Here is a 20,359-nt window from a genome sequence, read left to right as displayed (position 1 = left end):
CCTGGAATGGCAACAAGAGTATGTTTGAGGTCACACATGATCAACACAACAAACTTCCAAGGGAAATAAAGATAAGTTAGCAAAGAATAATAAATTAGTACATGGTAGTTTGCCTTAAAGTGTACCTTTATAGAATATATAAATATCCCAACTTTTATAAACTAGAACATAGAAAAATTAATACCAAGCATTGCTATTTTTAAAAACTAACACACTGTTTTAAAATACAGTAAGTGCTATATGGATAATGGGATTGATCTTAGCCATTCTGACTGGTGTGAGGTGGAATCTCAAGGTTGTTTTGATTTACATTTCCCTGATGACTAAAGATGTTGAGTATTTCTTTAGGTGCTTCTTAGCCATTTGGTATTCCTCAATTGAGAATTCTTTGTTTAGCTCTGTCCCCCGTTTTTTAATAGGATTATTTGATTCTCTGGAGTCTAACTTCTTGAGTTCTTTGTATATACTAGATACTAGCCCTCTATCATATGTATGATTGGTAAAAAACTTTTCCCAATTTGTTGATTGCCATTTTGTCCTATGAACAGTGTCCTTCACCTTACAGAAAGAGGCTTTGCAATACTATGAGGTTCCATTTCTTGATTCCTTATCTTAGAGCATAAGCCATTTGTGTTCTGTTCAGGAAATTTTTCATCTGTGCCCATCTGTTCCAGGCTTTTCCCAACTTGCTCTTCTATTAGTTACAGTGTATCTGGTTTTATGTACAGATCCTTGATCCACTTGGACTTGATATTTGTACAAGGTGATAAGTGTATATTGATTTGCATTCTTCTGCATGCTGACTACCAGTTGAACCAGCAGCATTTGTTGAAAATGCTGTCTTTTATTTTCAATAACCTTATTAGATATGGAAACAGAGCTAAACCAAAAATTCTCAACTGAGGAATAGCAAATGTCTGAGAAGCACCTAAAGAAATGATCAAAATCCTTAGTTAGCAGGGAAATGCAAATCTAAACAACACTGATATTCCACTTCACACCAGTCAGAATGGTTAAGATCCAAAACTCAGGTGACAGCAGATGCTGATGAGGATGTGGAGAAAGAGAAACACACCTCCATTGTTGGTTGGATTGCAAGCTGGTACAATCACTCTGGAAAACAGTCTGGAGGTTCTCCAGAAAATTGGACATAGTACTTCCTCAGGACCCAGCTATACCACTGCTGGGCATATACCCAAAAGACACTTCAACATATAACAAGGACACATGTTCTGCCATGTTCATAGCAGCCTAATTTATAATAGCCAGAAGCTGGAAGGAACCTAGATGTCCTTCAACAGAGGAATAAATACAGGAAACGTGGTACATTTACACAATGGAGTAGTACTCAGCTCTTAAAAACAATGACTTCATGAAATTCTTAGGCAAATGGATGGAACTAGAAAATACCTTCATGTGTGAGGTAACCCAATCACAAAATAACATACATGACTTTCACTCACTTATAAGTGGATATTGGACCAAACATGTGTAATATGCAAGATACAATTCATAGAAAACATGAAGCTCAAGAAGATGGAAGATGAAAATGTGGATGATTCGGTCCTTCATAGAATAGAGGAGAAAATAAACACAGGAGGAAATTTCCAAAGTTTGTTGTAGAGACTGAAGAAACGACCATCCAAAGACTAATCCACTTAGGGTTCTATCTCATATACCATCACCAAACCCAGACAATATTGCGGATACCAAGACTTTGTAGGAGCCCATAATAGCTATCTCCTGATAGGATCTACAAAGCCTGACAAATAGAGGGGGGCATGCTATTGGCCAACCATTGTACTGAGAACAGGGTCCCTAAGGATGAATTAGAGAACGGACTGAAGCAGCTGAAGGGGTTTGCAACCTCATAGGAAGAACAAAAGTATTAACCAACCAGATCCCCAGAGTTCCCACTAACTAATCCAAAAACCAAAGAAAACACATTGAGCAAGTGAGGGTTCCAGCAGCAATATGTAATAGAGCATAACCTTGTCATCAATAGGAGGAGAGGCCTTGGCTCCATTCCACTGTATAGGGGAATACCAGGGTGGGGAGGCTAGAGGGAGTAGGTAGGTCGTTCAGAGAGCATTCTCATAGAGGCAGGGGGAAGGAGAATGAGGTAGGGCAATTCCAGAGGGAAACCTAGAAAGGGGATAACATTTAAAATATAAATAAAAAATAATCTAACTAAAAGATATTAAATTAACGCCTTGTAGAATTTAAGTAATATGAGAATCCAACATATCAGAACTTCTTTAACACAATGAAAGCATTTTGAAGATGTGAGACCATAGAACTAAATGAAATGATAAGTTAGAGAGCTCTCACCCTAGAATTTAATAGCACACATAAAAGGTACAGAACAAAAAAATCTTACCTAAAAGGAGTAGTTAGCAAGAAATAACCATGCCCAGGGTTGAAATTATTAAGACTCGAGCAAACAAAACTAATTTAGAATAAAAGAGTTATTTCTTTGATAAAAATTAATAAGCTTGACAAACTCTTAATCAAATTAATTAAAAAGTAGAAAGAGAAGATCCAAATTAACTAACAGGTAGAGGGAGAAGATGAAATTAACTAAAACGTAGAGATAGAAAAATGTAAACTAACAAAATTTGAGAAGAAAGAGGATAGACATGACATCATGACAATATACCTTAAAACACTGCACTTCAAACTGGAAATCAAAAATAAATAGATATCTTTCTAGATAAGTAGAAATTATAAAAGTTAAATAAAATTTAGATGAGCAACTTGAATTGAGCTCTAATCCCTTGTGAAATAAAAGAAGTAGTTAAAATTTCCCAACCAACAGAGCCCATGGCCAGATGGTTTTAACACAATGTTCTACCAGAGTTTAAAAGAAGAGTTAATCATAGTACCTTTCAGTGTATTCCACAAAATTCAATCAGAAAGAACATTGCTGACTTTTTTATGAGGCAGTGGATATTTTATAATTAAATAATATCAATATACAATAAAATGAGAAACATATCCCAGATCCCTCATGGGATATCAAAGGAAAAGTTCTCAATAAATATTTGCAAACCAAATTCAGGAACACATCAAAATGCTCATCAACCATAATGAAGTTGGCATCGTCCAGAGATACAGAGATGGTTCAATATAGGTAAATCAGTAAATTTATTCCACAAAATTGAAAGACACATCCACATGATTATTTCATTAGTTGTTGAAAATGTCTTTGACAAAATTCAATGCCCTTTCATAATAAAAGTCAAAAATAAAAGAGACTATGAATACAAAAAACATACCTCAACATAATAAAAACAGTTTATAGTGATACCATGGCAACATATCCTTAAAGTGAGAGAAACTTAACAATTAAAAAACCAAACAACCCATTCAAAAAATAAGGTATAGAACTAAACAGAATTCAAAACAGTGGAATCTCAACTGGCTGAGAAGCACTTAAAGAAATGTTCAAAGTCCTTAGTGAGTAGGGAAATGAAAACCAAAGCAACCCTGAGATTGTACCTTACACTAATCCAGAATAGCTAGGAACAAAACTTTAGGTGATACCACATGCTGGCAAAGATGTGGATAAAGAGGAACACTCCTCTATTGCTGGTGGGATTGCAATCTGGTACAACCACTCTGAAAATCAACTTGGAGGTTCCTCAGAGAATTATCAATAGATCTACCTGAAGATACAAAATTCAGCTATACAACTCTTAGTAATATACCCCCAAAAAATGCTACACCAGGCCACAGGGGCACATTTTTCACTATGTTCATAGCAGCCTGGTTCATGATAGCCAGAAGCTGGAAACAAACCAGATGTCCCATGACAGAAGACTGGATACAGATAATGTGGTCTTCATTTACACAATGGAGTACTACTCAGCTATTAAGAATGAGGACATCCTGAGTTTTGCAGGCAAGTGGATAGTACTAGAAAATATCATCCTGAGTGAAGTAACTCAGACCTAAAAGAACATGTATGGTATGTACTCACTAATAAGTAGATATAAGCCAAAAAATACCAAATACCCAATAAGGTCCACAGAACTCAGAAAGTTTAACAAGCCAAAGGGCCCAAGTTAAGATGCCTCAATCCCATTTGGGAGGGAGAAGAAAGAAATCATAGTAGCAGGGGAGGAAAAAAGGGACATGGGTAGAAAACAGGACATGAAAGGGAAGAGGGGAACATAATCAGGTATTGGGTGGGGAAAAAAGGACTGAAACCCTGAAGGCCTGTAAAAAGAATGGAAACAAGCAACCTAGAGAGGTTGAATGTGGGACAACCCTAGAATGTACCAGAAAAGTGGGAGGTGAGAGACCCTCAGGACTGAAAGAGAGAGAGAGAGAGAGCTTAGATGAAATGTATTACAGCAAGGAAAGGGAACTTGTAGAACCCACTTCCAGCAAACAGACAGTGCATCAAGTGAGAGAGTAGCTGATATCCCACAGTCAAAACTCTGACCCATAATTATTCCTGTCTGAGAGAACTGCAGGGAGAAGGGAAAAGAAAAAGGAGATACAGCAACAGGCCCCAAGTGGGATCCAGCTCAAGGGGAGGCCCCAAGTCCTGACACTATTACTGAGGCTATTGAATGCTCACAAAAAGGGACCTATCATGACTGCCCTCTAAAGACTCAACAAGTAGCTGAAAGAGTCAGATGCAGATATTTACACCCTACCAATGGACAGAAGCTGCTGATTCCTGGGGTTAAATTAGGGAAAAGCTTGGAAAAAGCTGAGGAGGATGACCCTGTAAGAGGACAAGTAGTTTCAATTAGCCTGTACCCCGAGGTCTCTCAGTAACTGGACCACCAACAAAACAGCATACACCATCTGATATGAGACCCTCAACAGCTAAGTTGTAGAGGACTGCTGGGTTCAGTAAGAGAAGATGCACCTAACTCTCAAAAGATTGGAGGCCCCAGGAAATGGAGAGGTCTGGTGGGGTGAGTTTTGGGAGAGAGATATCCTCGTGGAGACAGAAGTGCTGGAGGGTAGGTATGGGATATGGAACAGTCAGAGGGTGGACCAAGAGTGGGATAAAATCTGGAATGTAAAAAAAAAAAAAGTTAAATATATTTTTAAATCAGAAAAAAGACATTCCATGCTTATTCAGTACAGTTCTTGAAATGTTAGCTTGTATAAGACAACTGAAAAAGATCAAGGAAGTACATATAGAAAAGGGAGTAAGTCAAACTACTTTTATTTGAATTCGTTATGATAATATACAAAAGTAATGCTAAAATTTCTACCAGGACCTTCTGTAGCTGATTAATGCTTTCAACAAATTAGGAGTATTAGCACACAATTAATATCCTCCCTATATACAAAGAAGCAGTGAGAAAATATGAGGAAGCAACAATCTTTACAGTACCCTCAGAAATATAAAATATCTTGTAGTAATTCTAACCAAGCAAGTGAAAGACTTATATGATAAAAATTTTAGACATTTGGAAAAATGGGTTGAAGTACATATCAGAAGATGAAAGTAAATTTCCAACCAAAAGTTATCAAAAAAGATAAGGAAGGACACTTTTTACTCATTACCGGGGAAATCTGTCAGGAGAAACTCTCAATCCTTAACATATATGCTCCAAATAAAAAAGCACCCACTTTCATAAAAGAAACCCTACTAAAGCCCAAAAAAAACATTTCACCCCACACAAAAATAGTGGGAGACATTAATACCCCACTCTCTCCAATGGACAGATCATGGAAACAGAAACTGAACAAGGACACTGTAAAACTAGAGGAGACTTTGAACCAACTGGAATTAAGAGATATCTACAGAACATATCATCCTAAAGTAAAAGTATACAACTTCTTCTCATCACCCAATGGCACCTTCTCAAAAATTGACCACATAATTGGACACAGAACAAGCCTCAATCGATATAAGAAAATTGACATACTCCCATGCATCCTCTCAGATCACCATGGTCCATGGCTGGTCTTTAACAACAACGAAGACAAAAAAAGCACATACACATAGAAACTAAACAATGCTCTGTTAAATGATAGCAGGGTCAAAGAAGAAATAAAGAAAGAAATTAAGGATTTTCTAGAATTCAATGAAAACGAAAACACAACATATCCAAACCTATGGGATGCAATGAAAGCAGTACTGAGAGGAAAACTCATAGCCCTATGTGCGTCCAAAAAAAAAAAAAAAAAAAAAAAAAAAAAAAAAAAAAAAAAAAAACTGGAGAGAGCATACATCAGCAACTTGGCAGCACAGCTAAAAGCCCTAGAACAAAAGGAAGCAGATACACACAAGAAGAGTAGAAGGCAAGAAATAATCAAAATTAGGGCAGAAATAGACCAAATAGAAACAAAAAGGAACATTGAAAAAAATCAACAAAACCAAGAGCTGGTTCTTTGAGAAAATCAACAAGATCAATAAACCCCTAGCCAGACTAACAAGAGGGCAAAGAGAGAGTATACAAATTAACAAAATCAGACAGGAAAGTGGAGACATAACAACTGAAACTGAGGAAATTCAAGAAATCATCAGATCCTACTACAAAAACATATACTCCACAAAATTGGAAAATCTGGAGGAAATGGACAGATTCCTAGAAAGGTACAAGATCCTAAAGTTAAACCACGACCAAATAAACCACCTAAATAATCTCATAACACCTAAAGAAATAGAAGAAGTCATCAAAAGCCTCCCAACCAAAAAAACCCCAGGTCCAGACGGGTTCAGTGCAGAATTTTATCAGACATTTATTGCGGATATAACACCAATACTCTCCAAACTATTCCACAAGATAGAATCAGATGGAATACTACCTAATTCTTTTTTTGAGGCTACCATAACCCTCGTACCTAAACCATGCAAAGACCCTACAAGGAAAGAGAACTTCAGACCAATCTCACTTATGAACATCGATGCAAAAATACTCAACAAAATCCTTGCAAACCGAATCCAAGAACACATCAAAACGATCATTCATCATGAACAAATAGGATTCATCCCTGGGATGCAGGGATGGTTTAATATAAGGAAATCCATCGATGTAATCCACCATATAAACAAACTCAAAGATCAAAATCACATGGTCATCTCACTAGATGCTGAGAAAGCATTTGACAAAATTCAACACCCCTTCATGTTAAAAGTCCTGGAAAAAACAGGAATCCAAGGTCCATACCTAAACATAATAAAAACAATATACAGCAAACTAACAGCCAACATCAAACTTAACAGTGGGAAACTTGAAGCAATCCCACTAAAATCAGTGACTCGACAAGGCTGCCCACTCTCCCCCTACCTATTCAACATAGTTCTGGAAGTCCTGGCTGGAGCAAGTAGACAGCAAAAAGAGATCAAGGAGATACAAATCAGAAAGGAAAAGATAAAAACATCACTCTTTGCAGATGACATGATAGTGTACTTAAGTGACCCCAAAAATTCCCTCAGAGAACTCATACAGCTGATAAACAAGTTCAGCAAAGTGGCTGGATACAAAATTAACTCAAACAAATCAGTATATCATCCTGACTAAGATAACCCAGTCAGAAAAGAACAGACATAATATGCAGTCACTGATAGTGGGATGCTAACCCCAGAGGCTCGCACTGCCCTAGAAACAACTCACAGACTGTGTGAAGTCCAAGAAAAAAAGGAAACAAAACAACCAAAAAAAAGTTTTGCTCAATCCTTACCCACCAAGAACACATTGACAAATTCCGGGTTACACCCTGTATTACATGTACTGTTTGTTCATTGTTTAAAAAAAAAAAAAAAAAAAAAACTGACTATTTCCAGGTTACATCTTGTTTTACATGTACTTTATGCTCATTGTAACTAGTAAGATCTTAATCACACTATCAAACCTTAAAAAAAAAACAAGTACTGACAAAAATGTATTGTATACTTTTATGCAAAAAATGCTTAAAATCTGTACATTTATCTTTGTTTTTTCAAATAAAGTTGTTAAAAAAAAGAAAATACAAATCAAAAATATTTTCAGATTTCATATTATCCCAATCATGCTGACCAAGATCAATAAAACAAATGACAGAATATGTTGACAAGGATATGTGGTGAAGCAAATACTCATCTTTTGCTGATGGGATTGCAAACAGGTATAGCCATTATAGAAGTAAGTTTTTATTTCATCATAATTATTGGAATAGATTTACCTCAAGATCCATTTTGAGGTATATTACTCTTGTACATATACTCAAATATTATTCATTCTATTAGAGTAGTATTTGCTCTATGAACCATGTTCATTGTTGCTCTTTTAATAATGGCTAGAAATTTGTAACAACTTAGATGCCTACCAATGAATGAAATTATAAAGAAATTATGGTACATTTGTACAATGAAATATTACTCGTGTTTAAAAATAAAATTTTCAGGTAAATGGATGAAACTAGCAAAATCATCATGAGAACAGTAACACAGATCAAAAAAGACTAATATAATATGTATTCACTTATTTGTGGATATTAGCTCTTAAATCATTAAGAAAAGTAGCATTCAGATAGCCACATAGATTAAAATAAGGAATTAGAGTGAGACATGGATTTTATCAGGAAGGAAAATTAAAATAGAAAGCTATGGATAGCTGGGATGGGGAAATAGAGTGGGAGGACCAAACAAGCAGGTGGGGAGAGAAGGGTGAGTGACGCAATATAGAGAGAAACAAGAAAACAAAAGGCCAATTGATAAATCATGTGGAAGTGCAATCCAATAGGAGCTTCCTATAACATGTTCATATATGAAGGTTGTCTAAATGAATTTGCCAAATAATGAGTGATATGGAGCCTCAACTGAACATCTCTTTTCATCAAATGAAACTTTTAGTACTGGAAATAGGTCACATTTAAGTGGAGTTATTGGCTAATGTGTTTTACAGAAACCTCCAAACAACCCAGCATGTTGTTAAAGTTTTTGGTGCCTCTCTACAAACTGATGTTAAGGCCTGTTTCTAAAGGCAATATGCATCCAACTCATTGAATACAAAAAAGTTGAACTGTTCCTTACTTACAGCCATCACTCTTGTGTAGCAGTAATTATAGTACTGGAAGGTACTGTGCACACTACCAACGAGAAAGGTAAACACCAACCCATCATTGCTCTGATCTACAATTATAATCTGACTACAATACATGCTAATACAATAAAACTGAAACAAAACTTGTGGGAATAACCAATCAATATCCAGTTTGATTTAAGACTGTGAGATGGGACCCACACTCAAAGTAGTCCGTATGGCCAAGAACATAATATTAGATAGGCCAGGAACATAAGGGATGCTACTGGAACATGGCCAAATGCCTATGGTTCAATTAGGCATTGATGCCTAGTACAGTCTTCTATACTCATAGATAAGTCCCTTACATTTATTGAATATGAAAATGAAATTACCTTTGTTGGTAGAATTCATTTTCCTTATTGTAATTTTAGTTGTTTCACTGGTAATAATTAGTGAACCCTCTTATACTGACAGGACTTTACCTTCTTATGTAATTGGGCTGGATTGAAGTGCAAATCACTCTACATCACTCTAAATCACTCTCCTGTGACTGGCTTGGCAAGCCCAGCAAGGGTCACAGTCTTGGTCTACTTTGAATGTTTTTTTTTTATTAAATAACACTTTTTGATAATTTTTCAGCAATCATAGGTAATCTCATTTTAGCTTCATGTTAATTTATGTCAAATATTTTAAGAAATTAGTTATTTTTATGCAATTTTCCTAGCTACTCATGTCTTTAAACTATTCTAGGGAGACTCTGCAGTTGGCAGAATTGCTATTTAATTTTCTCTCATATTCAGTATTTGGATCCAGTGTATTTAGTTATATGTTATTGGCATTATAATATGTGTGGATTATCTACAACTATACCTACAGTGTTTTTCCTCATTTTCTCCTATTTGTATTTCCTTTTATCCTGCCCTCTGATTTTCTTCCTGTTATTTCATTGAAACATATAAATATTAGAAAGGAAGACTGAGTAAGGATATTATAATAAAATATATAAGAAAGGAAAGTCTATTTATTAACAACTAAATGTTTTTACCCTTATTTAAACTAAAACTAGGATTACTGAGTTAGCAAGATAGTTTAGCACACAAAGGTGCTTGCTACGAGGCATGACAATCTGAGTTCAGTCCGGACCTCACATAGGAGAACAAATAAATTGGATCCTAAAACATGTTCTCTAATGTGCATGTGCATGCTGAGGCCCTGGGATCCCTACATGAATACGCAAAAGTGTGCAAATGTACAAACACACAGACATATATACACACAAACATACACACTCACAAACACACATACAAACACATACAGAGACACACACTCAAACATAGACACACCCTCTCTCACACAAACACACACGCACACACACACACAAGCACACACACAATAACAATATGGTGACATTAGAGAGGACTGCTGTTATCTGTCAGACTAGAAAATACCAACAACTTATGTGCGTCTGCAGCTGCTATTCGGAGTATTACTCCACACTAAGGTTAAATCATGTTCTCTCATTTTAATCCTCATGAAAATCTTAAGGGTTTAAAAGTGGGGGTCAATGAATGCATAAGGTTACTAGCCCATTCAATCACAACACAGGAGGTTCTGCTTGACTCTGGCACTGAGAACTACATTTGAAGAAGTAGTCTATACATATACTCCACCCCCACTCCCAGTATATCTTCATATGATTTTTCAATATTTAGTGAAATGTTCTCCACCATTTTATAATTATTGGGCTTTACTAAGGTCTGCAAGATGAAGGACTTGACATTCTAGTTCCTCCTGTGAGGAGTTAAGAACCCTGCTTTTGTGAATCATCCTCTACCCATTGAACTGCCTAGCCTTTCCAGTCTATATCATTATGCTGTTTCACACTCACACTAATTCTGAAAATACATTCTTAGTATCAGCACTCACCAAGGGGTAATTGCTATGCAACATAGTAGGAGTGGAGACTGTCCAAATATTACAAAGTTGTAAATAAGATTTGGGATTAAATCTAAATTGTGTGGAGCAGTACTATAACCTTGTGCTACCTTAATTGTAGGATTACTTGCTGTGTGCCTCAGACATTGCTTATTAGTTCTTAGCAATATCTCTAGTAAAAGTGGGAGACATACCACATGCTTGTAGTAACTATCTAATCAGTAATTCATGGTTTATGAACTCATTCCCAATTCCAGAATAAGTTTGTATATCCTCTCTGAATTTCCCAGAAGAATACCACTAATTTGCTACAGTGTTATAAGCACTTAGCCTTTACTATATAATTTAGTTTTTCACCCACAAACTCATGAGAGAAACTACCTATGGTAATTATCTCTTATTGCTTCTGCGTCTTAGAGAATTAAAATAGAGGTATTCAGAATCAACCACCCAGTGAATGGTAAAGTCATAATTTAAATCATATCTGCCACTTTAGTGCCAATGGTAAGTGGTCAATCCTCCTCAAAGTGTCTGCTGACACCATAGTGAGAATAAGAACCTGGTATCATGTTATGATTTAAAGAGAATATGTTGCTATTCTTAATTGTTCTTGATACTCTTTCAGGGACAATCTATATGAAATCTAAGTGAAGCTAGGCTCTTATTACAAGTTCCTTGCTGTCATTTACATATAAAAATTTTCCATTTATTTTACTAGTGTTTTCTTCTTACATGATTACAGCACTGCCTTTTTTTTTTTCTATATTCTCAAGTTGGGAAATAAGATCAAGTTACAGAAATGCTATTAGGCTAATCCATCAATACCAAGACATGTTGACAAACAAATGGCACATAAATGAGTCCTTCAGTCCTTCCACATGAGGACTGGGAACACAGAACCCTGCTTCTGCTTAAAGTTGTTGGAAATGCCAGCCAACACCATCTGTTTATCATCATCATATTACTGGACTATCCTTAATAAATCAGTAGTTTAGAAATGAGATGAACTTACCTTTGATTAGCATGCCACTATGGAAACCTTGTTTCCATAGGTAATTAAAACATGCCAAATATGGTGCTAGTTAGTAGCATTAAAAAGAAATATTCTGTTGAAAGGAGAATGCTGTAATAATAATTATACTCAGAAAAATAATTTAGGAATAAAGATACACTCTGAGAAAAATTAGAAGATACCAAGATTTAGTCACTGTATTATCTAGAAATAACTAGTTATAAGCTAATGATATCCACTCTTTTCTCTCTATACCAATTTTCACTTCCAAGATGCTTTGTTTAAGACTTCTGTTTTGGCAATTTTGATGAGACTTTTGTAATCCAAATGTGTTCCTAACATGCCCTTGAAATATTTCAGAATCAAGCTGCTGCCAGCTCAGAAATTTAGGAGGAGAATGGAAGTACAAAAAGAGATGGAGGAAATTTCAAATGATAGTCACTATACACTGCTCTAAGTTCATGGAAGGGACAGGTAGGAACTATACAGAGTGCAGAGCCAGACATCTTACTCTGAAGCAGGGAGAATTCTCTGTTTTGAAGGAGAGATATATTTTATACCAAGTTTTTCAAACCTGTAGGCAGCTTTATAATATAAAAGAAGAACAAGAAAAGAGAATTGCCTCCAATTTAAACCAAAGAGTGAAGTCAGATCATTTAATGTGGGAAATTGTCTCTTATAATTTGTGCAGGGAGTAAATTAGCATAATTTTAAATGGAAGAAGATGTACAAAAATGGAGATTCCTTTATGAGTATTAACTGTCCTTTTAAAGAATATATGTCAAATTATTATAATTTAACATGATAACTTAATGAAACATTTTTAAATATACAATAGTGTTTTCTCATATCTAAAGGACAATTTAGGCTTTTTAACTTTTGATCTTTTGCTCATACAAAAACTGGCCATGAAATGTAGTGTGTGTGTGTGTGTGTGTGTGTGTGTGTGTGTGTGTATAAAACATTGTTTATAATATCTAAGTATATAATATATTGCTTCTTCTTCAATAGGAAATTATCATTGTCATTCCAACAAAGCACAGTTAAGTATAGAATGCATACTACTTATATATGACATTAAGTGCTCACCAACTATTCAGTTGCTTAAATAATTGTTAAAATCAAAGTTGACTATTACTGGGAAAGTTATTCCTATTCTTGATGGCAGATAATTGTGAAACATAAGAATTTTTATGTGCATAATTTCAGAAGCTTGAAGTTATAAAGCAGACGTAAAGTCCAGAACTGAAATTGTGCAGAAGATATTTAGAAAAAATGAGGAGCAAAATTTTGAAATGCTGACTGAAAAACAACTTGGAGAATATTGCACCCTGGTCAAACTTAATTGAACTGTGACAGAGTGTGTGAGGTCAGATGAGAATCTTGAGATCTGATATATGAGTAGGAAGATTTTTAAGATGACAGATAGAAGTTGCCAGACAGCTCCAAATCAAAAAATCAAAGATTTTTGCTTTTGAAACTACATTCCCCTGGACGCTATTGATCATTCCACACAGCTTCGTGTAAGTAATGGAAATGAACTGGTTTAATGATTTCCCATTAAACTCTAAATATGTCCTGGCAGTTGAGACGTTAGTGCTTTCTTTTTCTTTTTCTTTTTCTTTTTCTTTTTCTTTCTTTCTTTCTTTTTTTTTTTTTTTTGTTCCTGTAGCAAATTTTTAACTGTTTAGTGTACCTACACTGACCTTCTACAAGGATTTTGATAGCTATTAATATGTGGTTTTCAGTCATCAAATGGATGTTGGCAAATATTTGACAATGAGCATAGCTTGAGCTTACTAGATAAAAGATGGCTTAATTTATGAAAGCACATTCAGTGTAAGCCATTATCACTTTGAGATATGGTACATTTTATAGAAAACTCATGTTAATAACTTCAAGAGTCTGAGCAACTTTTTTTCTTTTATTTTTGAAAACAAAGTGTCAATGTAACAAGTTGTCTTGGACAAATCTGTCTGTGACCAAGCCTTACAATAACAGTTTGTCAAAGAACATGTTTATAGTAGTAGCTTCAGAATCTGTAGGCTGAGGTACTGTCCCATTTTAAACTGGGCTCACTGACACAGGCATGTGTCAGTACCTCAGCCCTTAATCAACTTCTTGAGTTCTATGTTCTCCTTTAGGAATTTGGAAAAATCCACACTGAATATATAAATTAGATCCAACTATTCAGAGCATACTTTGAAACCTCAGTGCAGAGAACCCTGACTCATAATTGGAACTGGTTGCAAGTGCTGTTATTGTAGCACACGAAACATTGTTTGTCCTGAATTGTGGTAAAACCCCTCCTGTTACCCTCTTGTCTTCCAAATCTATCAATACTCACCGAAAGCATCAACTGTGAGTATTCCCACCTTCCTCTATTGGGAGGTCCTAGTGTTCTTCTATTGCCTCTTATTAAATGTGTGTGTGTGTGTGTGTGTGTGTGTGTGTGTGTGTGTGTATGTGTATGTATGTGTTGGTGTATGTGTGTGTGTATGTGTGTGTGTGTGTGTTGGTCTATGTGTGTTGGTGTGTGTGTGTGGGGGGGTGTTGGCTGGCTCTATTACTGAAGACACTGATCTCTTTGGTGCTTTAAAGGCACAGAGAAGTCACTTCGAACTGACCAAGAACTCTCTCCATGCTGACCAGGTTACATAGTGCCAGAAGTGGCTCATTTAGACTGATGAAAGATAAGAGACATCCATGATCTTACTCATGCTCTCTACATACTACAATAATGACCTGTTTGGAAGGAAGTGTCTACTGGTGCAATAACAGCATGTCAAGGTTACAGAAATAACCAACTACTTTCTGATAAGATATGAGGCCTGCTCTGGAGACAAGATTCCATGTCTGGCACTATTAATCTAATCAAAAGCCCATGTCTGTTGTGCTGTTGCTAAGAAATCATGAAGCCAAACTACATACTAAATGTCTGTGTATACCCCTAGACTTGTTTTCTCAACTTTGGTCAGTATGCTCCGTTTTGCAACAGGTAGTGTTTAATGCAAAGACTCAGAAGTGGTTAACTGTGGAGCAATGTGACTCAGTGTTCTGTGGTGGGTGGGTGTTCCGTATCAACCTCTCCTTGCCCATAATTTAAAACATTTTGTGGAATGTTTTTGGAAGACTGTAAGAACTGGGTAATTGTACAGGAAAATGGGGGAAATGCTGACTTCTGAACATAAGATGGCTGCTGTGCTGACAGCTCACCACAGCTGTGGTTACCTGCACAAGATGATGAGAAGAAGCCAGTCAGAATTTTAGGATGAAAGCAAGAGAGAATCCTCTTTAGTTTCCAAAACAGCATTAGCAGTTGGCAGCTGCTGAAAGGGGGGCAATCTCTGGAAACACAGCTGCCAGTAAGTTGTTCATACTCCCCTGGAATAGCCCCATAGCTTGAGTCTTCTATATATAGGGAGCAGAATAAATACACTGAATTGCAATGTTTTCAATCAGAATTCAATTCCTATCTATAAACTTGATTACATTTGCATCAGTGAATGCAATTGCTGCTTTTCCTATGTCTCTAAATATTTGACTTTCAATGTCAAGTTAGAAGTTAGCTTAGGAAAAGCTTGAAATTGAAATATACCCATTTGTGTTTTGCATAATATAGATTTTAGGAGCTAAATAATAAAATATAGAATATAGAATAACATAATACAACTATATTAACTAGTTATTTCTTCACATCCTGGTCAAGATCAGTAGATTTCAAGTTAATAGCATGCACTGATAATCCCCAATGTATGTAAAACGTCAAAGTAAAAGGTGGGGTACATCTTCCTACTTGTTTTAAGATGGCATGGAATTAAATTATATTTCCAATGAACAAGCCACTGTCGTTTTGGAGAAACTAGTGGAGGAGAGTTCAAGTATATGTTAGCTGTATGAGCTAAATAAAACTTCTGTTTCCAAATGTTTTCCAAAAAAATAAAAAAAAATTCAAACAGAATGTAAACTCTAAAAGTATTTTCATGTGGCTAAAACAAATTACTCTACTTGTTTTTAGAATTTAGCTGCACATACCAACCCTTTTTATGGACTTTGAGAAGAAAGTCAACTTATCAATTCTTTTTTTTTTTTTTTTTTTTTTTTTTTTTTTTTTTTTTTTTACAATGAGCAGACAGTACATGTAATACAGGGTACAACCCAGAATTTGTCAATGTGTTCTTGGTGGGTAAGGATTGAGCATGACTATTTTTTTTTGTTTTGTTTTGTTTTCTTTTTTTCTTGGACTTCATACAGTCTGTGAGTTGTTTCTGGGGCAGCACGAGACTCTGGGGTTAGCATCCCACTATCAGTGACTGCATTTTATGTCTGTTCTTTTGTGACTGGGTTATCTCACTCAGGATGATATTCTCTAGATGCAGCCATTTTCTTAAGAATAACTTATCAATTCTTATTTATTTATCCTGAGAAAACTTCATGATGATAATTCTGGGTCGTATACTTTTGCTAATTCTTTTTCCTTTTTTGTTTTGCTTTTTGTTTGTTTTTCTTTTATTTTGGATGTTAGTTTTATAATTTTATTTTTTTATTTGTTGATGATGGTCATGCTTTATTCTGCTAAATTCGTTCCATGATAATCTTACACTTGCATATAATGCGTTCTGGTTACTCTCAACCTTGTCCCAGACTCTCCCATTTCTCTCTGAATCCTGTTAACTGCCCTTACTCTACAGGTCTATTTTTTTCATTTTCCATTTTTTATGTTTTATCTTGTGACTCAGTAGATTTAATGGGATTGGGTTTTTGAGACAGTACAACCTCAAAATTATTATAATCCTTCTGCTTCAATCTCCCAGGGCTAAAATAACAGCTGTATTCGACCCAGCCTGGCCAGATATTTTTTCTTAATATATGCTGTTTAAGTAAGCCTTTGTAAAGTATACTAAGTGAAGAAAGTTTGCGGTAAGGAACATTCAAGTATAGATGTTAGTTATTTCTATGGCTTACCCAGCATGTCAGGAGATTTGAGAAAACCTGCTCATTCTTTTTTTTTTTTTATTTTTTAAACGACTTTATTTTGCAAAACAAAGATAAATGTAAAGATTTTAAACATTTTTTGCTTAAAATTATACATTTTTGTCAGTACTGTTTTTTCAGACATTAAAATAAATTTTATATAAAACCATGTGAATATGTTTTTTAGTCAGTACTTGATTTTTTTCAAGGGCTTGACAGTATGCATTGAAAACCTACTAGTTGCAATAAGCGTAAAGTACATGCAAAACAAAACGCAACATGGAAATAGTCAAAGTCTTCTTGTTTTGTGAATATATGTATATTTTTTGTTTTCTTTATTTCTTGGACTTCATACAGTCTGTGAGTTGTTTCACAATAAGCAAGCTATGCAGCTGAAAAGCTTTAGCTAAGTATGGATCTTCTAGACAGCCAAGATCACAGGAACTACCCTTGCTTCTGTGAGAAACAAGTGGGTGGGCACAGGGTTACAAAAGCTAGAGGAAAAAACCATGGGAATGAACATCTGTGGGAACTGGGTAGGACATCTGAGCTGTGATTTTTCAGGTTCAATCTAGAAACCTTCAGGAGATGAAATTCAGACTGGACAATAGAGAAACATCTTCTCTGAAATCCTCAACAGGTTTCTACACAGAAGTCTTAGAGTTCTTTAAGCTTTCAAAAGAGAAGAGGAATAGAGTCATGGAAGCAACCATAAACACTATTTTACTAAAACTTTACTGACACAAAGGAAGAGAAATGTTCAACAATGGGAAAAAGTTGGGTTGAATTAAACATTAGAGCTTTGTGGAAAATACTCACTTCTGTGACCCATGAAGTGGTAAGCACATATTTGAAGAAATGCTTGAGTTAGCTGTCATGCAATTTTCAAATTCAAGGTCATCCACTAGGAAAGATGCTTTCATAAGATATGCAGTTAGTGTACACAGAAAATAAACATTTTAATCATATAAAATTATTAATTATCTTCATAGGAAATAAAGTGATGAAAAGTAAAAAAGACACAAAAATAATAAGTATAATAGAAATGGTAAAATGTTATGTCGGTAGTTCAGCTCTACCAATAAAGATTAATAGTACAAATTCCGCAAATAAAATACATTCATTGTCAATGTGGTAAACGACCAAAATACTATCTTGCAGAATCTGCATTTAATATAAACACAGAAAATTCAAAACTAAGGGAAGGACATTCATCAAAAGAACATGAGATTTAAGAAAAATATTCTGAAGCAAGAAATGTTATTAAGGGTAAAAAAAGAACATAGATGATAATAGGTCATTTCTCCAAGAAAACAAAAATAATCTCCAACTTATGTGAATTCAGTACCAGAAAAATCATAGTTTTTCAAGCAAACCCTGATAGAAATTCAAGGAGAAATGAATGAATGGCTCTACTATTACAACTGGGAAATCAAAGGTGCTTAGCAATGGAAAGATCCAGCAGAAAGGGTATCAGAAAAGGCATGGCTGACCAGAGCAGCACAGTCCACCATCTGGCCTTGAAGTCAGCCACAGATGAGTTCACCTGAGAGTATCGGAGTACCTGTAGTCGCAAGTAACACAGAAAATTATCATGATAAATACATGTCATTGGCCATGAAACATAAGAATCTAAAGAAATGAAGGCCATACACAATATGCTTTCTATAATCTTCTTTTGGCGGAATGTATATTTCACATAAAATCAAATGTATTCTGTGCTTTCTTTATGCTTGCGTAATGTGACAAGAACCCCATTTCTCTTAGCGATCAAAATGAAAATATTTTCACAGTTTTCTCACATTTTTCTCTATAATGTAACAGAAATATGATTACAAAACTCCTAATTACATATAGTTTCAGCAATGGCTTCTAAATAGTTCATGTGTTAAGGAACTTAAATTAACCTCTTGACATATATTAATGGAGAATTAAAATATGTGTATTTCACTAAATACCTTAGTTATATTGTCATAAGAGAGTTTAAGCATTGAAGAAAATAGAGCAACAAAACTTATCTAAGATAAATTAAAGGCTGTTTAAAAGCTAAAGAAGAAAATTAAATGCTGAATATGAGTAGATATTAGTGAAATATATACAATAAATAAAATAAATAAAGCTACTCCCAGCTGACCATTGGGCTTATCTGGGGGAACCCCAGTGGAAGAGCTAAGGAAGGTCTAAAGGAGCTGAAGGTGATTGCAACCTGGTAGAAAGAACAATATCAACTCACCCTACCACCTAGCGCTCCCAGAGACTAAACCACCAACACAAGAGTACACACAGAAGGACCCATGACTCCAGCCACATATGTAGCAGAGGATGGCCTTATCCAGCATCAATGGGAGGAGAGCGCCTTGGTCTTGAAGAAGCTTGATGTCCCAGCATAGGCGCATACTAGAGTGGCGAGGCAAAGGGCAGGTGGCATGGGATGGCAGGCTTGTGGAGAAGAGGGAACTGAGAAGGGGATATCATTTAAAATGTAAATGAATAAAATGATTAATTAAAATGACATAAAACTGAAGTATATTATTTGAAATAATAAATAAAATAAAAAACACTGTCGCCAAGATACTTGAAACAACTAAAGAAAGCGGAAAGTTTTTCTTTCAAAAAATGGAGGTTATTGCTGCTGATCTTTGAATAGTGATAAGATACAATAAAAACTGTATTAAATAGAAAACAATTTATTAGATTTTTTTTGGAACCATACAAATAACTTGTCTGCTAGCCCAGGAAAAAACAAATACAGAATAGAAGAGTAGTTTGATAAGTCTTGACAATGGCGTCAAACAAAAAACAAATTCAATTATATTGAGTGCACAGAGAGACCTTTGACAAACAAATACATCTGCACAGACATTATTTATAGCTCAGTGGTAAAATATCTAATGTGGCTCAGAATCTGTGAGTGAAGTCATCAAAGGAAATTCAGAGAAGTAAGTTCAGATCCTCAGCACCAACTTACAAAACAGGCTCAGTGGCATACATCTATAACCTAGGGCTCATCCAGACAAGGATACCTGGAGCTGGCTGGCCAGACAAATGAAAAAGAAAAAAGCACCATGATTATAGAGAGACCTTTTGTTAAAATGTAAAGTGTAGAATGATGGAAGAATATTATCAGCCTTCACCTTTCACATAGGCACTAACCTCCGTGCTACACACACACACACACACACACACACACACACACACACACACACACACGAATAAATTATGCAATAATTTTCAGAATCACAGTCTGCAGCAAATGTGGCCATATTTTATTGCTCTGGTTAGTGTAGAAGAAGCAGTAACTGAAATATGGTCCCATATCAATCAGATCCCAGAGCCCACTCTGTATCTCTGTCCACTATTCATAGAACACAAATGCTGTGGCTTGAAAGTGAGGCTGAAGGAGAGTAGTACACCTTCAGAATCCACACATGGCTGTGACCTGTGTAAAATGAATTCT

At 35.4% G+C, this 20,359-nt stretch overlaps 1 protein-coding gene across 1 annotated transcript in view; it reads left to right on the top strand.

Moving 5' to 3' along the window:
* Positions 1-20,359, top strand: part of MALRD1 (MAM and LDL receptor class A domain containing 1) — a gene marked incomplete at both ends in the record, with an annotated part of 691,362 nt that overhangs the window by 506,617 nt on the left and 164,386 nt on the right. The window lies entirely within an intron of this gene.

This window comes from Micromys minutus (genome assembly GCF_963924665.1).
Source record: "Micromys minutus genome assembly, chromosome: 6".
In the NCBI taxonomy this organism is placed as follows: Eukaryota; Metazoa; Chordata; class Mammalia; order Rodentia; family Muridae; genus Micromys; species Micromys minutus.
The sequence above is the reverse complement of the archived record's forward strand: the minus strand, read 5'-3'. Positions and strand labels throughout refer to the sequence as shown.